The sequence below is a fragment of the Palaemon carinicauda genome, chromosome 1, assembly GCF_036898095.1.
Source record: "Palaemon carinicauda isolate YSFRI2023 chromosome 1, ASM3689809v2, whole genome shotgun sequence".
NCBI lineage: Eukaryota > Metazoa > Arthropoda > Malacostraca > Decapoda > Palaemonidae > Palaemon > Palaemon carinicauda.
In genome coordinates this window covers 169,199,370-169,222,571 of record NC_090725.1, presented here as the reverse complement: position 1 = coordinate 169,222,571, position 23,202 = coordinate 169,199,370, and the positions used below count along the sequence as shown (strand labels likewise).

Below are 23,202 nucleotides of genomic sequence, written 5' to 3'. Positions count from 1 at the left end.
CTAATAACACTATAATAAACATAACACATGGTAAAATAAGATAGGAAGGAATGCTGGATGATAATAATAAAAATATCTATACATCAATCGTAAAACAAACGAGGGAACGAACATGAGACAGGAGAAACCAGGCCTGACGGCGCTGGGAGTAGGCAGGGCTACCAACATAACACAGAGTCAGTGAAGTGCTAACAAAATGAAAAACTAATATCTCACTCATGAAAGACCCTTGAGCTAATGCAAGAAAAACGAATGACGTTAAAAATGAGAAGCAAGTCCGTGGCGTGCGAACGCAAATAATCCAAGTAATAATATTAATGGAATAGAAACGCCCGAAGGCAACCAGGCATGCCAACCTAACGAGAATATGCTCACGTATATCTTAATAACTGTTATCGTAATAACAGGACAGAAATATAATAAATTAATACGGTGTGTGAACCGTGGATACCAATAAAGTTCATAACGAGAAACAATCAGTATGGAGGACTCATTGAAAAGCGTTAAGAACGACACGAGAGAGAGATAGGAGGAAGCCGAGCGTCATGAAAGACCCACGCCTGAAAAATAAAACTGTTATAATATAAGTAAAAAAGGGCAAGGCCCCCTCCAAAATCTCAAAACTCATAGATCTGGTACTTAACTTAGATGGAGTGACAGTGGAGTCCGACATCTTGAGGTAAATCCAGGTAAAACCAGCGAAATTCACACACCAAGGTAAAATAAATGTTTGATAGCACGTGCTATAAAAAGGAGTGACGTCACTGGCGTAGGATCGCTAGTAGTAGTAGGATGTTGAATGGCACCTTGCTGTTCAGGGATGTTGACTGGAGATATCTAAATGGTGCGAGGCCTCTGGTTGTGATTTATTCACGCCCCAGTATTATACCGACACCTTATTAAGGTGAGCGAGCTGGGTTCAACCTAGCATTCCTATACAAAATTTTCTCTGGTAAATTCATAGCAGTTTTCACCTTAGAAATGATGTAAAAGGAGCATTTCACTGGGTCGGAGCCCAGAAAACATATTTTTAACATACTTTTTATTATTCAATTATTTGAAGGTAGCTGTCCGAGCTAATGTAATATACATATACATTTATAAACCTATGACCAAATGGATCATAGGGAGATGGAGTGTGAACGTCAAGTCGTAACAGGATGAGTAAGTAAGACCAAGCTAAATCATTGCATAGGTAAACATTTTGTATGTAACGTCAACACAATACAAGCATCCCGTGAGAAACAGTTGACCTCTTGGTCTCTGCACGGAACCAAATGGCTTCCGGTAGTAATCTTGTGTTATCATATTTGTGATAAATGCTGAGATAACTCGTACAACGTTATCACCAAAACCTATATTTTTGTTAGTTCTATCAATATTGTCATACGGAATGGTCATCCGACCAAACCATCCATACTCAAGTGATGGAGCTACTAATAAACAGTTTTAAAGTTAACTTAACTAGACTTATTCAGAAGAAGTAACCTACAAAGTCCAACAAATCTATATCACATTGAAGAGACATGAGACAGAACACTAGTGTGTGTTTATAACAGTACCACACCAACACACATGAGCTTCTCACCAGTACTCCCACCTGTACCAGGCTTCTGGGAGTCTCCTGTTAGGAGTGGACCTCTTTCCCCCTTGCCTGTTCCGGCAAATAACCCTTTTAGTACGCCAAGGACTTCGGCAAGTGGACTAGGGGAGCAGTTCTTGGGTGACCAAGCGATGTCCGGCTGACCGGAAAAGGCTCCAGCAGCTATGGCTGAGGCAGTTCATGCCAAGACAGATGCCATCCCCAAAAAACATAGACGCCAGGTCAAGGACACGACCAAATCAACCGGACCAGAAATGATTTTAACACAGGAGTCAACCATTGAAAATTCTGGTAGTGAGACTTGTGGTGACAGTTCCAGCTCCAGTTCCATTGTCAGCTCAGAAGACACTGTCTCCACTGACCATGTCCAGTCCCTTCAGTCCGACCACCGTCTGTCCAACCTGCTCCAGACCCTTGACTGCAGAAAGAGCCCCAAGCCTGGGATCTTCCAGCTAGAAACTGGCCAGAGTTTTGCCTGATTCCTGAGGGATTTCAAGGACCTTCTGTGCCAGTAGATATACCGCAGGAAGCTCTGTCCGGTGGACTGCTGAGCTAGAAAGGTTCCTGAAGGAGAAATCAACGAGGCTTTTTCAGAAATAGGGGGTCCCGACATGAAGGAACGCTTCCTCAACTGGTGCTGAGAAGCAAGAGAGGCGTGATGCAGGGAGGAAATCTTGTTTTAGCAGTGCCACCTATGGGGAGGGCGAATAACTGAAGATCTCTGCCATGCAGTTGGGTTGCCTCCTTGTACAGGATGGCATATCCTCGGCGTAGCTTGGACCGGAGAGAACCGAGACGAAAGCTCCAAGAAACAGTTCCAAACAAAGCTGCGAGTTGGTTGAAGCAGTCTCTAGCCACCATCAATGTCTCCGCTGGCCCTCAGGCCACTTGGCAGGATGTCCTGCACTTGTTGAGTGTTTTTGACGAGGCATCTCATCAGAGAAACCAAAAGGTAGAGGTCTTCGCCATTAGTCGTGTGGGACAGTTGGGGCATGGCTCGTATGCCGATAGGGTTGCATGGCTGCCCCCAACCATTCAGCTGCACATGACCAAGTGTATCCATGCACTCCTCCTCGACCTGTCTCCAAATCTGCACCTGTGGAATTGCACCTGTGGAATTGTGCCTGCCACCACGCACAACCCGCATAGGTCTCTTCAGTTCCAGAGGAGTTACTGCACTTGGTGCAAAAAACCAAGTCACCTGGTGGACAAGTGTTGGAGACGCCTCAACCTGGCCAACCACCATGTCGCTCAGTGTGGGCAGAAAACCTGTCCAGAAAACAGCTATAGGAGGGAGACCACCTTTGTCCAGATGCCTTCTAGGTGGAAGGCAGTACCAGTGAATGTCACTCCGACCCTGTCTTCTTACTCTGGTTCGACAAGTAGAGGGGGGAGCTGAATGGGAGCGAGTCCAGTGCTTCTTCCTGAAATGTTGAGGAGGAGGAGGAGGAGAAGAAGAAGAAGAAGAAGATAAAGAAGAAGAAGAAGAAGGTCATAGCACAAGAACCAAGGAGTATCATAAGGCGTTAAACACCAAACCTTCCGTGTAGAAAATGAGGCTACATCGAAGGAGGGTGTGAGTGCTAGGTAACTTGTTCCTAGTACTCCGGTGGCAGCCTTGGAAATCTGGATTTCCTAGGTTACCCCTCAACCTGAAAAGGTCATTGCGCATCCAATGACTCTTTCAGGATTGGCCAGTGATAACCTGTCCCAACACTGTCTAAAGCTTCTCAAACTGACTCCTCCAGGAAGGAAGCAGGAACTGAAGCTGTACTGTAAAGATCCTTCATAGGTTTAACCTGGCGCAGTTGGCTCCTGTACCAATCATGGTTGTCCCAGTAACCATGTCTAAGTTTACATCGGGAGCATTGGATGCCCTCATTGACTGCAGAGCTGAGGTCAACGTCCTGTCATCGAGTGTAGTGCAGGATTTCCCGGCAACATTGTTCTCAAGGGTTTAGGGCAAACAGGACCTGAGTCCTTACGTACTGTACTGTTGACCCCAATACTGCATGGAATGACATTCACCCCGAGTGTGTTCCATGTAGTGCCTTCTGGGACGATGGCTGAGCACGTAGTGCTTGGCCACCAGTTCTTGAGAACAAATGGGCTGATAGTTGACAAAGACAAAAATTGGCTGAGCACTGGCGGAACTCACTAAGAGCCTTTTTGTGAGTATTATGTCCCAATACGTGAAGACTATGGTAAGCAAGTCCAAGCAGCATATTCAATAAGGATTGCCAGTATTGACACCGTACTTGTTCCTGTTACTGTAGACTTTCCTAAGGGGCTTGACACCTCTTTTAAGTGGCCAGCTTGTTTATCCAACTGTTGGACGGAGATGTATTATGATGGCGACATCATAATCCCCGGTCTATCAAAAAAAGCTACTGCAATCCCTGGCATCCTAGAACTGAAAGATGGAAAAGCCTCAGTTTTAATCAAGGGTTCATCTGAAGGAACTGCCAAGATCAAGAAGGGTGATCTCTTGGGGAAGGTGTTCACCATGGCAATGGTGGATGCTCCTCTACACTGCCTGATAGCACAAGAGGGCGACCTGACACCTGAACCAAGCGTATTGGAGGAGATAGACAAGGTCTATCTTCAACGAACTGGACTCTTCTCAGAAGAACCAGTTCTGTCAAATGCTTTGACATCATCTTCCAGTCATCAGTACTGGTGACAATGTGGGAGAGTGTTCGAGCACACCAATGCGCATCCACCTGTATGACGAGACACGCATTTATCAGAGGGTTTGACGGTTTGCAAAACACATCGCTGACGCCATCGAGGAACAGTGCAAGGTGTTGCATGAAATGGGTATTATTGAACCCAGCATCTCTCCTTGGTTTTAACTCATTGTTCCAGTCTGAAAAAAGGACAACAGTATACGGGTGTGTATGGACTACCGTAGACTGAATAAGGTGACTGTCTGTTAAGTTCCTGATGCCAAACATGGCACGCTCCGTATTTGGACTACAAGGAGTCAAATATTTTACAGCCCTTGACCTGGTTCGTGGATACTATGTTACCAAGGGCAGAGGACAGTTAAGAACACACGGCTTTCTCTACCGTCTTTGGACATTGGCAGTTCAGACACTTATCGTTTCAACGGAAGAATGCACCTGCAGTGTTCCAGAGAGAAATGCAGAGTATTCTCCAAGAGTTCCCGAAAGCTAAGGTGATTTTCTTCATTGATGACATATTGATCTGAGGGGCTTTTTTTGAGAAACACCTGAAACCGGTAGAACAAGTTTTGGCTACTCTCCAGAAGCATGGACTCGAGATAAAACTCGGTAAGTGTTCTTGGGTTCAAGCCGAGGTCAAGTATCTTGGTCATTTGGTTGGGCGTTCTGGTATGCGTAAGCTTCCAAAATATTTCCAGAAAGTGGGGGTCTTCCATAAAACTACCACTGTGCATGAGCCATGGAGACTCTTGGGACTTGTTGGAAGTTTATCCCCATGTGCTCACAAATAGTCAAACCGTTTTCTGCAAAGACTAGAGGACGAAAATCGCAAGAGACCAGAAAACTGGAATGGACTGCAGAAATGGACTGTTCTTCTGCAAAGACTAGAGGACGAAAATCGCAAGAGACCAGAAAACTGGAATGGACTGCAGAAATGGACTGTTCCTTTGATCTTGAAGGAACTGATCAAGGAGGACATTATGTTGTCGTATCCTGACTACTCCCGCTGATGCTATACCCATGGAGTTGTTTGTTGACTCTTCAGGTGAGGGTGCTTGTGCTTATCCGTGCAAGGAGTCCTTAGAGCATCTATGGGAGAGTCGGGTGATAGCGCACAACTCCATGATATTCCTACCTGCGAGACCCAATACTCTACCACTGAGCGTGAGTTGGCTGCTCTATGGTGGGGAGTGAAAACCTTTAGGGCCTTCCTCTATGGTCAGTTCTTTATAACTCATTCTGATCACCGCCTCCTAATGTATCTTCAAGACATGAGGATGGTGGACAGTTGTTTGTCTAGCACAGACACTGAAGGACTTAAGTGAATTTAAAACTTTGTCATGAACTACTGTCCAGGTGATCAGAATACCGCAGCAGACTGGTATCCCGCTGGCCCGCATTAACTGACTGTCTGCTTACTATGGAACCTGCTACTCCCAAGTTGCCTACTGAATTGGCCTTGTATAAGGAGGTCGTGGTGGTCCAGATTATTATTATTATTATTATTATTATTATTATTATTATTATTACTACCATCAAGCCTCGGTTTTCGTGATAGTTAGGTTACAGACACCAGACCTTGACAGACACAGCCGTGATAAGAGAAAATTCGAGAATAAGTGTTACACTAGTGTGGGCTAGCTCCTAACCTAAATAGTCACTGCTCCTTGCCACAAGCGGGTGCCCGAGCTATTGATTAACACAGTAAATACGGTTTAATAGTTTTAATTTGGTTTATACAACAGTTTATAATCACAAGTACAGTGTACAGAACATTTGCACAGATGTACATTACGTACTGGACACAGTAAGGTTACGTTACAGTATCGTGCTAAGGTAAAATTTACCAAGTTGTCATCATCCCCTTACTGTTCTGTATAGCAAAAGTTGTTCCTATTTAGTAATACTGTACTGTAACCTAATACTCACTGATACTGTAATGTACAGTGTATATTACTGTATATACAGTATGTACAGTAATATTACTATAGTACAGCTTAAATATACTGTCCTTACTGTAAATGTTCGGTGTTATCGATAAGACGACTGTAGCCTACGCGGCTATCATAACGCAACTTCTATGTGTTGTCTCTTGCGCAGTATTTTACTGTAAATCTATATTTTCTTAAACAGAAATAAAGCTTATTTTATAAAAAAAACCTTAAATATCTCGATAACAATTGTTCCTTTTAAATAAAACAAAAACACTGCATTTGATTACTTTTCAACAGTTGATATATCTCTCTCTCTCTCTCTCTCTCTCTCTCTCTCTCTCTCTCTCTCTCTCTCTCTCTCTCTCTCTCTCTCTCTCTCTCTCTCAATATTAGATTTTGTTTCAGAAGCATTATTGCATTCTAGAAAATTACAATAATTAAAAGTTAATTGCGCTTTAATAAAACATGTATGCACATTTGTTACAAATTTTGGGTGCGCTTTATCAATTATAGTATTTTTGGTGCCGTGATCAGATCAACTGATCTGATCACAGCACCCAAAATACTTACATTGATTAAATACACCAGTAATTTAAAAAATAAGTGCATGAATGTTTTATCAAAGCAGAATTGATTCTTTAAATAATCGTAATTTTCTGGAATGCAATAATGCTTCCATAAAGAAATCAAATGTTGAGAGAGAGAGAGAGAGAGAGAAGAGAGAGAAAGAGAGAAAGAGAGAGAGAGAGAGAGAGAGAGAGAGAGAGAGAGAGAGAGAGAGAGAGAGAGAGAGAGAGAGAGAGAGATCAGCTGTTGAAAAATAATCGAATGTACTGTTTTTTTGTTTGTTTATTTAAAAGAAATAATTACTGCATTACCAAGATATTCAAGGTTTTAGTTTATGAAATAATCTGTATTTCTGTTTAAGAAAGCAAATACAGAAACATAATATTGTTATTATTATTATTACTATCCAAGCTACAACCCTAGTTGGAAAAGCAAGATGCTATAAGCCCAAGGGCCACAAAAGGGAAAAATAGCCCAGTGAGGAAAGGAAAAAAATAAATGAAGAGAACAAATTAACAATAAATCATTCTAAAAAAAGGCAACAACGTCAAAACAGATATGTCATATATATAAACTATTAACAACATCAAAAACAAATATGTCATATAAATTATAAACTATAAAAAGACTCATGTCTGCCTGGTCAACAAAAAAGCATTTGCTCCAACTTTGAACTTTTGAAGTTCTACTGATTCAAATACCCGATTAGGAAGATCATTCCACAACTTGGTAACAGCTGGAATAAAACTTCTGGAGTACTGCATAGTATTGAGCCTCAGGATGGAGAAGGCCTGGCTATTAGAATTAACTGCTTGCCTAGTATTACGAACAGGATAGAATTGTCCAGGGAGATCTAAATGTAAAGGATGGTCAGAGTTATGAAAAATCTTATGCAACATGCATAATGAACTAATTGAACGACGGTGCCAAAGATTAATATCTAGATCAGGAATAAGAAATTTAATAGACCGTAAGTTTCTGTCAAGCAAATTAAGATGAGAATCATCAGCTGAAGACCAGACAGGAGAACAATACTCAAAACAAGGTAGAATGAAAGAATTAAAACACTTCTTCAGAATAGATTGATCACCAAAAATCTTGAAAGACTTTCTCAATAGGCCTATTTTTTGTGCAATTGAAGAAGACACAGACCTTAAATGTTTCTCAAAAGTAAATTTGCTGTCGAGAATCACACCTAAAATTTTGAAAGTGTCATACAAATTTAAAGAAACATTATCAATACTGAGATCCAGATGTTGAGGAGCCACCGTCCTTGACCTACTTACAATCATACTTTTGAGTTTTGTTAGGATTCAACTTCATACCCCATAATTTGCACCATGCACTAATTTTAGCTAAATCTCTATTAAGGGATTCACCAACCCCAGATCTACATTCAGGAGATGGAATTGATGCAAAGAGAGTAGCATCATCTGCATATGCAACAAGCTTAGTTTTCTAGGCCAAACCACATGTCATGTGTATATAATATGAAAAGTAATGGTCCAAGAACACTACCCTGTGGAACACCGGATATCACATTCCTATACTCACTATGGTGCCCGTCAACAACAACTCTTTGAGATCTATTACTTAAAAAATCAATAATAATGTTACGAAATGACCCACCCACTCCCAACTGTTTGAGTTTGAAAACAAGGGCCTCATGATTAACAAGGTCAAAGGCAGCACTAAAATCAAGGCCAATCATACGAACTTCCAGACCACAATCAAGGGATTTCTGTACAGCATTGGAGATTGTAAGAAGGGCATTACATGCTCCAAGACCTTTACCAAAACCAAATTGCAAACTAAAGAATAGATGATTAGCTTCAGCAAAGATATGAAGACGTTTTACCAGAAGACATTAAAAAACATTAGGTAGGGGAGTTATGGAAATTGGGCGGTAATCAGTAGGATTTGAGCTACCACAAACACATTTACATAAAGGAGTAACATTACCAATTCTCCAACAACTGCTAAAAACTCCTCTATTTGCTAACTTGCGTAAAATAACAGATAACTTTGGAGTTAAGAAATCTGCAGTCTTTATAGAAAACAAAGGAAAAATTCCATTTGGGTCTACACCTCCATAAGCATCAAGGTCCATCAACAGACCTTTAATTTCACGAGATCGACAAGCTAAACTAGATAGTTTAGCCTCAGCAAAACAGGAATGAGGAAGTTCGTTTTCCACATTACTCTGTTTACTGTCAAACACATCAGCCAAAAGGGTTGCTTTTTCCTTTGGACAGTGAGTGACTGACCCATCTGGTTTAAGTAAAGGAGGAACTATTGTATCTACCCCTAAAGAGTGCAGATTTAAGGGTAGACCACCACGTATGTTCCTGAGTTGCACCAGAAAGGGTTTCTTTTATGGTTAAATTGTATTCCTTTTCAGTTGAAGCATAAACTCTCTGAGCAAAAGCTCTAAGCTGAGTATAGTTATTCCAGGTCAAATCTGATCTGTTACCCTTCCATAGACGATAGGCCTCCTGCTTCTCCAAATAAGCACATCTACAATCATCACTGAACCACGGTTTGTCCTTCACTCGGTACCTTCACACACGTTACACACTGTACAGAGAGAGCTACAGAGCGAGCTAAGATAGTGGCAAGCAGCGCTCCCAGTGTAAAAGAGCGCGGGCTATTTTAAATCATCGCCCAGCTTGAATTTTATTGCAATTTGGCCGCGAAAAACCGAAACCGCGAAGTAAGAAACCGCAATTAACGAGGTCTGACTGTACTTGCTAAGCTACAACCCTAGTTGGTAAAGCAGGATGCTATAAGTCCAGGGGCCCCAACAGGGAAAATAGCCTAGTGAGACAATGAAACATGGAAAAATAAAATATTTTAAGAACAGTAACAATATTAGAATATATATTTGCTATGGTATGCAGACAATTCGTCGAAAGACAATTGGTAGGATGACAACTCGTCGAATGTCAATTCGTCGAAAAGACAATTCGTCGAAATGACAATTCGTCGAAAAGACAATTCGTCAAACTGACAATTCGTCGGAATGACAATTCGTCGAAATGAATGGACGTTTGAAATAATTTCTGTTTTTAAGTATCTAATATCAAACATTTCACTATAGCCCATGAGCTAAATGAAATTCATCAAGACCGAACGAGGTGCGAGAAAACTTTTGCATGAAGGTTTCTGACATAATTGATAAGAAACATTGTGATAAAACATACTGGAGATGTGAAAAACGGAGTGAGTGTGGAGCAAGATCATAAACTATTAATGATATGATTCAAGGAAATCCTTCACGGGATTACCATCCGCCAAATGATACTTGAAATGCTGCCTTGAAAGTTGTAAATGAAATTAAGAAAGGGCTTGTGAAACCGAAGAAGTGACTGGCCTGCATAGTATATAATGCAACATGTAATATGCCTTTGAGTGTTGCAGGAGCCCTTCCCCCAAAAAATCTTCTCTTTTGAGAACAGTGAATAGGAAAACGTCCGTACAAGAGGATGAAGATTTAAACGTTACAACAAGAGGTTAGAATTTTAAGTTGTCTGGAGAAAAAAAAGTGACTATTTACGGAACTGCTAGAAATTTGACCTTTCATTCCAAAACTATATTTGGTTTTGTGATGGCACATTTGACTGCGCTCCAGTTAATTCACAGTTGTACACTATCCATGTTCTAATTGCTAAAAATAAAACCTTACCATTGCTATACTTTTTGTCGGGGTCAAAGGACGAAGAGACTTATGACATTATTTTCACATTTATAAATCAAAGTCGAAGTTTGAACGTTTCATCCATTATGATAGACTGTGGACAATTCGACCAATTGTCATTTCGACGAATTGTCATTCAACGTGTTGTCATTCTACCAATTGTCTTTCGATCAGTAGTCAGGCTACCATTTCCTATATAAACTATAAAAACTTAACAAAACCAGAGGAAGAGAAATATGATAGAATAGTGTGTCAGAGTGTACCGTTAAGGAAGAAAACTCTTTTTAACCTAAGATAGTGGAAGACCATGGCACAGAGACTATGGCACTACCCAAGACTGGAGAGCAATGGTTTGATTTTGAAGTGTCCTCCTAGAACAGCTTCTTACCATAGCTAGAGAGTCTCTTCTACCATTACCAAGAGTTAAGTAGCCACTGAACAATTACAGTGCAGTAGTTAACCCCTTGGGTGAAGAAGAATTGGATTGTTTGGTAATCTAAGTTTTGACAGGTGTATGAGGACAGAGGAGAATCTGTAACGAATAGGCCATATTATTCGGTATATGTGTAGGCAAAGGGAAAGAGAACCGTAACCAGAGAGAAGGATCCAATGTAGTACTCTCTGGCCAGTCAAAGGACCCCATAACTCTCTAGCAGTAGTATTTCAACAGGTGGGGGGTGCCCTGGCCAGCCTATTACCTATAGAATGTTTGGAGCTAGACGTGAACCGTTGTATGGAAGGGTAAGGTGTTGCACCTGACTCTCACCTGAAGGGAGCCAGGCTCTGGGATGCCTTAGTCAGCAGTTTCAGAAGGACGCCGGTCGACAAAGCTTGAAACTAGACAAGACTAGCAGGAACAGGATCAAAGCAATGTGTTTACCAGGTTCAGTCCCAGCTCTGGAGCTGCTTTTGGCATATTCTAAGCTATTGAACCTGAAAATCTGGGTCCATTGGGGTCCCACTTGTTCTGCAGTCTAACGTGATCCATCTGTGACAGATTCTCAGTGCGTGCATCTCCACTGTCTGTCTAGAGTGCATTTTAACCTTACGATCAAGCTACGTAATTACGTCCCTCCAACTGACGTGATTCTGGACCATAAAACAGGAGGTGAAATCTTATCTGCCTGACACTGAGGGCTTGGTCACTGATGATTAGGAAGCACCAGAGGATTGTCAGGTAATCTAGTACATGACTGAATAGGCACCTTGTCAGTCCAGTTGTAAGCATGTCTCAACACTCAGCAGTGGGTATAGTAATGATACAAGAAACGTTATTTTTTTGTACTTGATGCAGGGGCACAGGTTTGCCTTGTCAATGAGTCTGCACTGAGCCAATTTGGCATACAGTACCAAGTATTGTCGGGAGAACAGTTACAAGGGTTGACCAGTACCTGCAACAGTATTCTAGGCTACGTCCAAATAGAGGTGAAATGTCATTCCGGGTGGACACTACCACTGTTTAATGATGTAGTGGTAGCTGCCAAAGACAATAACTTTGTTTTTGTTCTTGATAGGAATCTACTGGACACAGCCTACCTGACCCTGGGCTCACCACTAGAACAGTTGGTGTATGACCACACTGCTGTTCTTCAATTGTCTATCAAGGTACTCGCAGTCTCCCCACTGCGTACCGAGACCACTGTCATGAAGGTGTCCGACTATGAACCTGATCGTTGAGTGTTCTCCGGGAATGCTCTTCTGTCCTTTAGTCAGGTAGTAAAGATCCAGGGAGATCTTTGACAGATCCAATCTGTCATTAAGATAATCTACTCCAGAGTTCCTCAATCTAGGGTTCCAAGCTCCTACCTGCTACATAGGAGATGTTGGTCTGACCTGGAAGTGCACCAAGGTTTGCTAGTGAAGCGGTACCAAGATGGCTCGGTAGTCCCGGTAGTCACCTTCAATGTCCTAGACTTAGTTGCTGAGACACACCTCCAAAATTATCACAGGGGGATCGGGAAAATGACTGCAATACTCCATAGTCTCATTTGGCACAAATCTTTAATTAGTGTAATCAGGTATATGTGCCGGATGTGTAGGGAATGTCAGACTTGTTAGGTTTCAAGGGAGGTGGTTGCCCTGCCAACCCTGAAAAGAGTAACCTCTCCTCCTTTTGAATTGGTTGCTATGGACCTTGTGAGTCTCCCAACAACCAGTACTGGTTTTATTGGGTGTCTGATGGTAGTCGACTATTATTCCAAATGGGTGACGACAGTACCCATAAGGAATAAGAAGAGCAGTGGGATATACCAAGCACTTGAAAAAAAAGTGTTTTTCCTGTAATTCCTCATGTTCCAGTCTGGATATTGAATGATAACAGCCCTGAGTTTATTTCTCAGGAATTTATTGAGTTGTTAGAGTGGTACAATGTTGTACATTAGAAAACAACTCCATACAAACCCTCTAGTGTAGCATAGTGGAGCGCGTGAACCGTCCCATTGATGAGTTACTGAGGGAAATTTCTGGGGAATCTTGGAAATGGGATCAGTATTTATCTCAAGCAGTTCTCAGCTAAAACCATTCCCACCACACTGAGATTGGTTGTACACCAGCTGAGAACATACTGTAGGGTGCTCATAATGTTGATAGTATCCCATGTCTGTCAGCAGAACCCAAAGATCCATGGGCTGAAGGACATTCTCTGTACAAACCTTTTAAGGAGGGTTCTCTGGTGCTTAAGACGGCGCACCAGTTGGGACAAATTCCGTCGGACAAGCTCATCCCTAAGTTTGAGGGGGTATTCCGTGTTACTAACGTACACGAGAATAAGATTACCTATAAGCTGCAAAGACTGTCTGATGGTGAACTGGTAAAAGCTCACCATATCCAGTTAAAGGCCAGGCTTGAGCCTACACCCTATCTTAGGAGGAACTTTCACTGGTATCCCAGGGGTCCTGTTCCTGTAACCGTGACTGAGAATAGTTCAGGATTTGTGGATAATAGTTCGACTTCCTCTGAAGTCTCGGAGTGTTCTGGTTCTTGTAGTAATGGTGACTCCTATGAGGTGGTTGCAATAGTCACTTCATAACTTTTGTCTCATGATTGTAACAATTCCTGACGACAAAGGAAAAGTTAGTCCTACGACAACTATTACTCAGCCTAAGCCCATCCCTGAGCCAACTAAGACTTATGAGAGGAAAAGAGCACTGAATGCTTGGTTATATCCCCCACAATTTTGATGAGACTCCTGTATTGAAGCCTGAATCGGTTCAAGTTCGTGTGGTCCTCCATCTGTGGGAGAACTCCCCCCCCTGAAATGTGTGAAACCCTAATTTTGACTCCCAAATTGGTGGTTCACTCTCCTGTGCCCGAATTTCCAACATCACATTTCTCAGCCTTCTCTTTCCAAGAGGAAGGTGTTCTTCATTCTCCAGGGAGTTGGGAATTCTGGGAATTTTCTAGCATTCCATTGTTGGAATCATTTTCTGCTGATTCCAAGAGTTCCAGTCCAGACTTGTCAAGACCTGTTAGTTCAGAAAGCCCTGTTTCCAACTCAGCAGTGTCCATTTATCGTGATTTATAACTTTCTTGGCTTTTTGCCACCCAACTGTGATGACCAACTGTTGTCAGAAAATCCCACGTGAAGTGGTTTTAGTCCCTGATAGACTCGGTCAAAAGGTCCAGTTCATGACCTACCTCTAGTTCAGCCTCAAATCATGGAGTGGAGGCCTCGTCTCACTTAACAGACGAAAACCACTGAAAGGGAAGTGTCCCTCACTCCTGAGTCACCTCAGAATTCGAACCCTTTCCAGCATTACGATGGAAGATTGAAACACCGGTCAGAACTCGAGGCTGAACTGACACATTCTGGTGTATCTAACCTGAACTCACCAGATCTGTTTGGGTCTTCTGAAGCAGAGCTTTGCTCTGAATCATTGCTTCATTTTTCGAGATTTTCATTGTTCTCTTACGAGTCTACGGATTCTGTCTGGCCCGCATCAAGTATTGTCAAACACCCACAAATATCAACTGTTATGTGAGTTATCGATCGGTTAGAGATACACCGTTTGTACCTGGAGAGTTGCTGGCTTAGCCTGTCTCCGGTACTGCGAGAAATTAATATGGCTCGCCAGCAGATTGCTGATCACGGCGCATGTCCCCAGACAGAATTTTGAGTCTGAAGAACTATAAATCTCCCCATTATTAATTACTGACCAGAAGTTTTTATTTCAATTTTTTGTATAGTAATTAATTTTGTATTTTGTTTAAATGCCACACTGGGGTAGTTGAAGGGTGTGAAACAGGACACCTTGTGTGAGGAAAACAGTATTGAGTCACGGTTTGTGTAACTGTTGTATATTATAAAATTTCCTTGACTGTGACAAAATTATATTATATTTAGTAAATTTTTATTGTACTGTAATAGTCCAAAACCAATAAATTTTGTATTCAATGACATTGATTTTGTACTACAATGTCATTTACCTTTTACCCTGATTAGTTACGACAACGCACTACCCCTGCCTTTGGGTAGAAGGGTAATAGTAAGGAGACCGCTGACCACAAGCACTTCTCTCTCGCTAACGAGAGATGCTATGACTTTGCTCTCCTACCGCACCTGGAGAAGAAGCAAAGTCTTTGGCGTCGGCCATGAAACAAACGCCAGACTGACAGGCCCCAGCACCTGCAATAACCCGAAGGTTTAATAGGGCATCTTAAAAACAACTCCTCCCGACGGAATCCGGGTGGGGGAATGTCTAGCATGAACCTCCGGAAAGGGAGTCTGGCACAAAAAGCTGAATAAGCTTTCTCTCACGAACGAGAGGAATCTTCTCCTAAAGGGGAACATCGCCTAGAACTGGTTTTCCCCCAACCCAATGGGAAAAACTCAGGCGTACATTATGTGTTGGACACTGAACAATCTCTCTTGCAGACGAGAGAGAAGTCCTCCCGAAGGAGGACCTTGGCTACGACTTTGTCTTTCCCCAGCCCAAGTGGGAGAAGCACAGTCTCCGGCGACGATATAGAAGCTGCTAATCTTTGTTGAGCTGTCAGCAATTCTCCCCAAAAGAAAGTTGCAAAACAGCTGATGAAGGGAAGCTCTCCCTCAGAAGGGTGAGCAGCCAATACCCAGGCAGGTTAACTCTCCCTCGAAAGGAAAGTTCTCCAACCCCTGGAGGCAAACCCCCTGGTAGTGCTCCCTGCTTCCCTTTAAAAACCCTTGTTCAAGTAGAAGGTCGGCATCGCTTAATTGATTGATTTAAAGTTTTCAGGCATCCTGACATCTAAGGTCATTGACGCCGGTAACATTTAATTTATGTATACAAAAAATAAAAAAAAATAAAAAATAAAAGAGAATTCAATTAAAATCATAAAAGTTGAATGTCATAAAAGTTAAATATTTTTCAGAAGACCTGCTTCTGAAATAAAATCTAAAAATGCCACTTGCATGGTAGGACACATTATTTCAAAGAATATTGGCAAGGATGAACCTGCCACCCTCACCTCGAGCCTCAAACAAATATCTATTCCTTAAGTTGTTATAATTGGGGCATTCGGTCAACAAATGCCTTACTGTTAGAGGTACTATACAGTCGTCACAATACGGTTGCTGTTGGCCTTTCAGCAGAAACTCGTGTGTCAACCGAGTGTGACCAATGCGGAGACGACAAAGAGACATCTCCCATTTTCGGGGCATCGTATTATACCTCCAAGGAGATATATCATTTGTTACCTCTCGCATTTTATTCCCATCTAGGCTATCCCATTGCTGTTGCCATTTATTGCAAACCAATTTCTTGATGTCAGGTAAGAAATCATTACAGGGAATGGGATACCTTCTTGGCAGCAACTCGGATGCAGCATTCTTAGCCAGTGAATCTGCCTTCTCATTCCCAGACACACCTACATGTGCTAGAACCCAACAAAATTGAACTGTTATACCTCTCCGTCCAATAATGAAAAGCCATTCTAAAATCTTTAAAACTCGAGGGTTATTAGAATTAAAAACTTCTATAGCTTGAAGGACACTCCTTGCATCACTAAAAATTGTAAAATTATCCTCCTTCTCCAATGCTATTTTCTCAATAGCGGTTAATATGCCATACAGTTCGGCAGTAAATATGGAAGCGGTCAGAGGAAGTGCACCTCTACAATTAAAACCATTACTATGTACTCCAAATCCAACGCCAGCATCAGATTTGGAGCCATCAGTATAGATAAAAGTTGATCCTCTATGTTCTTTAACATGTTCATTAAAAAGAGACCTGGATTCTAGGTCTGACATATTCTTCTTATCTCCAATAAAATATTTACAAAAAGATATCTCTGGTAACTACCATGGAGGCGTTGATGATACCTTGAATGGAAGTACCTTATTTCTAATTATATCCAGACTATTTAATAATCGTTTCACCCGAAAGCCATAAGGCTGAGGAGATTTTGGGTGCAACTCAAAGTATGATGCGTGTCTTACATGGCTTGCAGTCTGAAAGGCTAGAGAGTTAGGGAGTCTTTGCAATCTAAACCAATACCGAATAATGGAAGACATTCGGTAAAGGTCTAGAGGTAACTCTCCAGCATCAACAAGGAGACTTGGGATAGGCGACGTTTTAAAAGCTCCAGTAGACAATCTAATACCTGCATGATGTATCGAGTCTAATATTTTTAACCGGCCTGGGGTGGCTGAAAAATATATTTCACAACCATAACTAATTTTGGAAAAAATCAAGGCCTTGTATAATTTTAAAATGGTATTGCGGTCTGCCCCCCATGATGTATGGGACAATACTTTTAAGATATTCAGAGCTTCAACACATTTAGCTTTTAACGCTTTTAAGTGGGAAACCCATGTAAGCCTACAATCAAATATCAAAACTAAAAATTTAGCTTCTCTTGCACATGGTATCCGTTGACCTTTAATGTATATATCCGGGTCTGGATGTACTCCCCGGATACGACAAAAATGGACAATGGTAGTTTTACTTGTCGAGAACTTAAATCCATTCATGTCAGCCCACTGGATAATTTTATCAATAGAGAGTTGGATTTTTCTCTCAACCATTGCCATTCTAGTGCCAGCAAATGATATTGAGAGATCATCCACAAATAATGTTGAGAGAACATCCTGGGGAATGGCTGAGGATATCCCATTAATTGCTAGTGCAAAAAGGGTTACACTCAGCACATTACCCTGAGGAACTCCTTCTTCCTGGCACTTACTCTCTGATAGAGTTTCCCCAACTCTCACTTGAAAAACTCTACGTGAAAGAAATGACTGAATAAATAGTGGCAGCTCTCCTCTCAATCCCAATTCATGAATGGTTTTAAGTATACCATATCTCCATGTGGTATCATATGCCTTTTCATGGGTAAAAAATACTGTAACATGGTGCTGTTTGGAAGCAAAGGCTTCACAAATAGAAGACTCTAGTCGTATCAACACATCAGTCGTTGAATGCATTTTTCGGAATCCACATTGAATCGGTGATAAAATACCTTTCTTTTCAAGGTACCACATCAGCCTTGCATTGACCATCTTCTCCATGATTTTACATAAACAAGATGTCAATGCAATAGGACGATAGTTTGCTGCTAAAAACTTGTCTTTACCGGGTTTTAAAAAGGCTAAAATAATGGCTAGTTCCCAAACACTTGGGTAACTATGATCATGCCATATTCGATTAATAATACTTAAAATAAATAGCTTTGTATTAAAATGTACATGTTTAATCATTGCATATGGAATTCCATCGGGTCCAGGGGCTGTATCATTGCAATGAGCAAGTGCGGAATTAAATTCTCTTTCAGTGAAAGGAGAATTATACGACTCTTCCCTCCTTGTTGCAAAATTTAAAATTTTCTTTTCTTCAGTGCTCCTATACTGGTGACCAGGGGCTCCTTCACACTTGCTGGATACATTTGAAAAATGATTAGCCAGGGCATTGCTAACATCATTTGCTTCAGTTACATATTGGCCATTCACCTTCAACACTGGTGGTGGGTTGGGGGTGAATTTGCCAGCTATCTTTTTTACTTTCCTCCACACAGAAGATGGTGGTGTTCTACTGTTAATGGAGGAAACAAAAGACATCCATGACTGGCGCCTTGCTTCTTTCATGGCACGACGGAACTGTGCTCTACATTTCTTGTACATAATTAAATTCTCATCAGTTCTGCATCTACGCAATCGTGTTAGAGATCTTCTTGTGGCTCTGTGGAGGGCAGTTAGTTCTGAAGACCACCACGGGACTGGTCGTCGTTTGAATAACCTTGTTGTTTTGGGAATTGAATTGACTCCTGCTGTATGGAGAGTTCCATTCAGTAAGTCTATGGCATCATCGATATTTTCAACTTGTCCTGCATCCCCCTCAATTTCGCTTAGCTCACGAAATTTATCCCAGTCCGCCTTGTCAAGATTCCATCGTGGCGATCCCTGTAAAGGTGGACCATTGTTGGTGTTTATAACAATTGGTGCATGATCACTAGTATGCCAATCATCTAATGTTCTCCAATCGAAGTCGAGAAGGCAATTAGAGGTTACGATTGATAGGTCAATACATGACAAGGTACCTGTCTGGACATGAAAGTGTGTGGGCTCTCCTGTATTAAGGAGTCCCACATCTTCAGGTCGGCATCGAGTGCTACCTCGTAACCAGCAAGCAGCTCACGAGCGGCCTCCGGTAGCACCGGACAGACCTTAGCGGTCGATTTCACAGGAAGGAACGGATCTGCTTCTACATCGGCTGTTTTAGCCGACAGAGAAGAACAACTTCGCTATCTGAGAAACAAATAAAAGTTATGATGAATACAAATCATAAAACTGCTGAAAAAAATCAATAACAAGCAGTTGATTAATTTAACTTGAGAACTGAAGGAACTAATAGGGAGTGACACCTAATCCACAAACGGAACAAGTGAACCTACACCCCTGAGAAACTGCCAGCCATCCACACAAGATGGAGGGCTGCAATTGGGTGAGTAGTAATATCAACACAATGATGACTCCCTTGCAGACACACCACCGTAATACGCTGACATACAAACAGAACTGTAAATAAAGTTACAAACATATATAAAAACATGCATGAATATTTTCATATATATAACAAAAAAGAAGCAAAATTAACTTTAAAACAATCAAAGCCAGACAAAATCGGGAGAGCATGAGCAGTATATCCATCTCTACCGAGCCAAGAAAGCAAAGTGGTTACTCAACCCAGGTGTGTGAGTGAGCGGGCCAGCTTACTAACGGGTGCGGTTAAAATTGTCATGGCTAGTTCAGCTTTGCCGAAAAAATATACCCAATATAAATAGTGGAAGGTTAGTATTTGCGCTGGAACAAATCACATACTTAGGATGAAAAATTGGCTAAAATACCAAACCTTACAGGCAAAGTTGCAATGTGATAATACTCATTCTAGTGTGTGTAGTGAACCTGCTGAACAGCCAGTTGCAGCTAGTGATGAAAAAGAATCCTTGTATGAACTACATACCTCTGCTTGTGACACAAGAATCAAGAGCTAGTAAATCATGTAATGGGAATTCAAAGAAGAGCAAACTTGATGACAGTTACATAAAATTTGATTCTATGCCAGTTGGAGACAAAAATACACCTGGTGGACAATGTGATGAATGTAATCAAGATTTGGATAATAGTAGCTTGAATCCTGAAAAACTGAGGAGATACCTTGAAACCAAACATCATCAGTTAGTTAACTAACATGTTGATTATTCTATAAGATAACAAGATAAGTTAAAAGTAAGTATTGTTTCCATATCAAAATTTTCTTATCAAGGCAATAGAAATTCCCTTAAATCATCTTACCAAGTAAGGTATCACATTGCAAAAGCTGGTGAAACGCATACAATTGCAGAATCTTCACTAAATTTGTTCCTGAAAGATGTGGTTTTCTGTATGTTTAGTGAGAAATATGGCAAGGTTCTTCACCCTGAACCCCTGTGAAATGACACCATATCACGTCGACTCAAAGAGAAGGCAGATAATTATGAAACCCTATTAACAAACAGCATAAAAACAAATCCTATGGGCTTCACCATTCAGCTTAACGAATCAACTGATGTTGCCAGCTTAGCTGTCCTCCATGTGTTTGTACGATATGTGTCAGATTAATCTGCGCATGGAGATCTGCTGTTGTGCCAAGCTCTCGAGACAACTACAAGAGGTGAGGATATATTAAAGATACTACCTGTAGACACATACTTCAGAAAAAATGATCGTAGTTGGGACTTTTGCATTGCTGTTTGCACTGAGGGTGCAAAGGTAATGACAGGTTCAGTAAATGGTATAAATAGTCTCATAAAAAATGTTACACCTGCTGTGAAGCATATACACTGTTGCCTCCATAGAATGATCTAAAAAGAAACACTTGATGAGGCAATCAAGGTAGTTAATTTCAATTTCGTCAAGGCCAAGCCTCTTCATTCTCAAGTGTTTGCCTCACTGTGTCAGGAGATATGAGATCCATTCCCCAAAAACTCTTGTTACATACAGAAGTATCTTGGATATCTTAGGGTGAAATTCTTTCACTTGTGTATGAATTGATAAATGAGATTGAAGTCTTTCTGAGGGAGCACAAGTTTTCTCTTTTAAGCCACTTGCAGATATATTTTTAAAATTAAATGAGCTTAATTTATCATTACAAGGTTTTACTATCAATATTTTGTGCGTTCAAAACAGAATTAAATCCTTCCTTCTTGAGACTGAGCTCTGGACTGACTGTATAAAGAAAAACCACACACAGTGCTTGCTATATTGCCATACATTCATAAATGAAAATTCCTTAAAGTTGGCTAGTAGTGCAAGAGACTACAACAATTAAAGGATGATTAACGAGATACATTTACAAAACAATCAGACCCTCTGACATGGCTGCGCAACCCATTCATGGATGAGGATAATGTGATGAAGCAGAATCTGCCAGTGACTGAAAAAGAACAGCTTATTGGCATTTCAACTTTGAAAATTAAATATAAGGACTCTCTTCTTCCTATAAGGATAAACCTATTGCATGAGTACCCAGAATGATCTAAATGAGCATTAAAACATCTTATGCCCTTTGCAACCACATACATGTGTGAAGCAGCTTAATCTATTGATATTGCAATAAAAACAAATACCAAAGCAAGTTCAATACAGATTCTGATATGTGTCTGCAGTTAACAAACAGTTCCAGAATTTGATGGTCTCTTTAGCCAGAAACAAGCTCACCCATCACATTATAAAAAAAGTAAGAATTTTGATGATGAGTAATAAACTTTGCCCTTTTATTAGTTATGTCTGTGTGCGTGTGTGTGTTAGGGGAAGCTCAACATTTCTGGGTGGCATTTCCACATATATTGGGTGAAGGGATTGTAAGGGGGTTCCACCAAGTACCAGCAAATGCAAAAGGGTTCCCTTTACTGGAAAAGTTTGAGAACCACTGATCTAGTACTAACAGTACATGTACTTGACTTTATTGTGGTATCCATTGTTTCTTTTCAGCTCAACAGGCAGTCTTAAAAGCTAAAGCCTTCCTTTGTATCATGCAATGCTTAAGTTTTGCCTGACTAACATTCATTATTTTAAATGTGACTGACTGCTTAGCATACATGGCATGAGCTTCATCTATTGTGCAGCCATACAAATTATTCCAATTTAGTACCTCAGCTTGGAGGAAGAGGCAAGCCAAAAAATATTACCCATAGTTGATGCTTTGAGGGTAACAAAACTAAACTCTTACTTTAAATTGTCAGGTTTGACGTATGTTGTGAACACCAGCAACTGAGCATGGTTAGATTTATCCATTGTTGTATATAACAAGGCAGAAAATGTGGTAGTGGTAGTGGCTCCTTAACATTCAGACCTCAGAATTGATAATGTTTCTTTAACTTCTCGACAGAAAATTTACTTTTGAGAAATACATTAGGTCTGTGTCTTCTTCAACTGCACAAAAAATTGGTTTATTGAGAAAGTCTTTTAAGATTTTCGGTAATCAATCTATTCTGAAGAAGGATTTTAATTTTTTCATTCTACCTTGTTTTGAGTATTGTTCTCCTGTCTGGTCTTCAGCTGCAGATTCTCGTCTTAATTTGTTGGACAGAAACTTACTGCCTATTAAATTTCTTATTCCTGATCTAGATATTAATCTCTGGCACTGTTGTTCAATTAGTTCGTTATGCATATTGCATAAGATTATTCATATTTCTGATCATCTTTTACAATCAGATCTTCTCGGACAGTTTTTAAAATATTTTATTCTAATTATTCATTATTTCTCAAATCATTCATCAATTCACTTATTTCCTTTCCTCACTGGGCTATTTTTCCCTGTTGGAGCCCTCGGGCTTATAGCATCTTGCCTTTGTAACTAAGGTTGTAGCTTAGCTAATAAAAAATTTTTTTGTTGTTACAGTTTTTAAAATATTTTACTCTAATTGTTAATTATTTCTCATATCGTTTATTAGTTTACTTATTTCCTTTCTTCACTGGGCTATATTTCCCTGTTGGAGCCCTTAGGCTTATACCTTTTTGCTTTTTCAACTAGGGTTGCATCTTAGCTAATAATAATAATAATAATAATAATAATAATAATAATAATAATGATGATGGTGGAACAGTGTTATCTGACAATACCAGTGTCAAGCTTTTGGTATGTGTTCCCAAAGCATAATTAATGTCTTTGATACAAACAAGGATAAGCACTGCCGCAATAGAACAAGTTTTTTCTGCAGAACAATTTTCAGGTAAACCACATATGAAGTGTGAAGAACAGG

At 40.7% G+C, this 23,202-nt stretch overlaps 1 protein-coding gene across 1 annotated transcript in view; it reads right to left on the bottom strand.

The window, feature by feature from the left end:
* bbx (bobby sox) overlaps positions 1 to 23,202 on the bottom strand; it is a 504,832-nt gene that overhangs the window by 167,737 nt on the left and 313,893 nt on the right. The gene's annotated exons all lie outside the window — the stretch shown is intronic.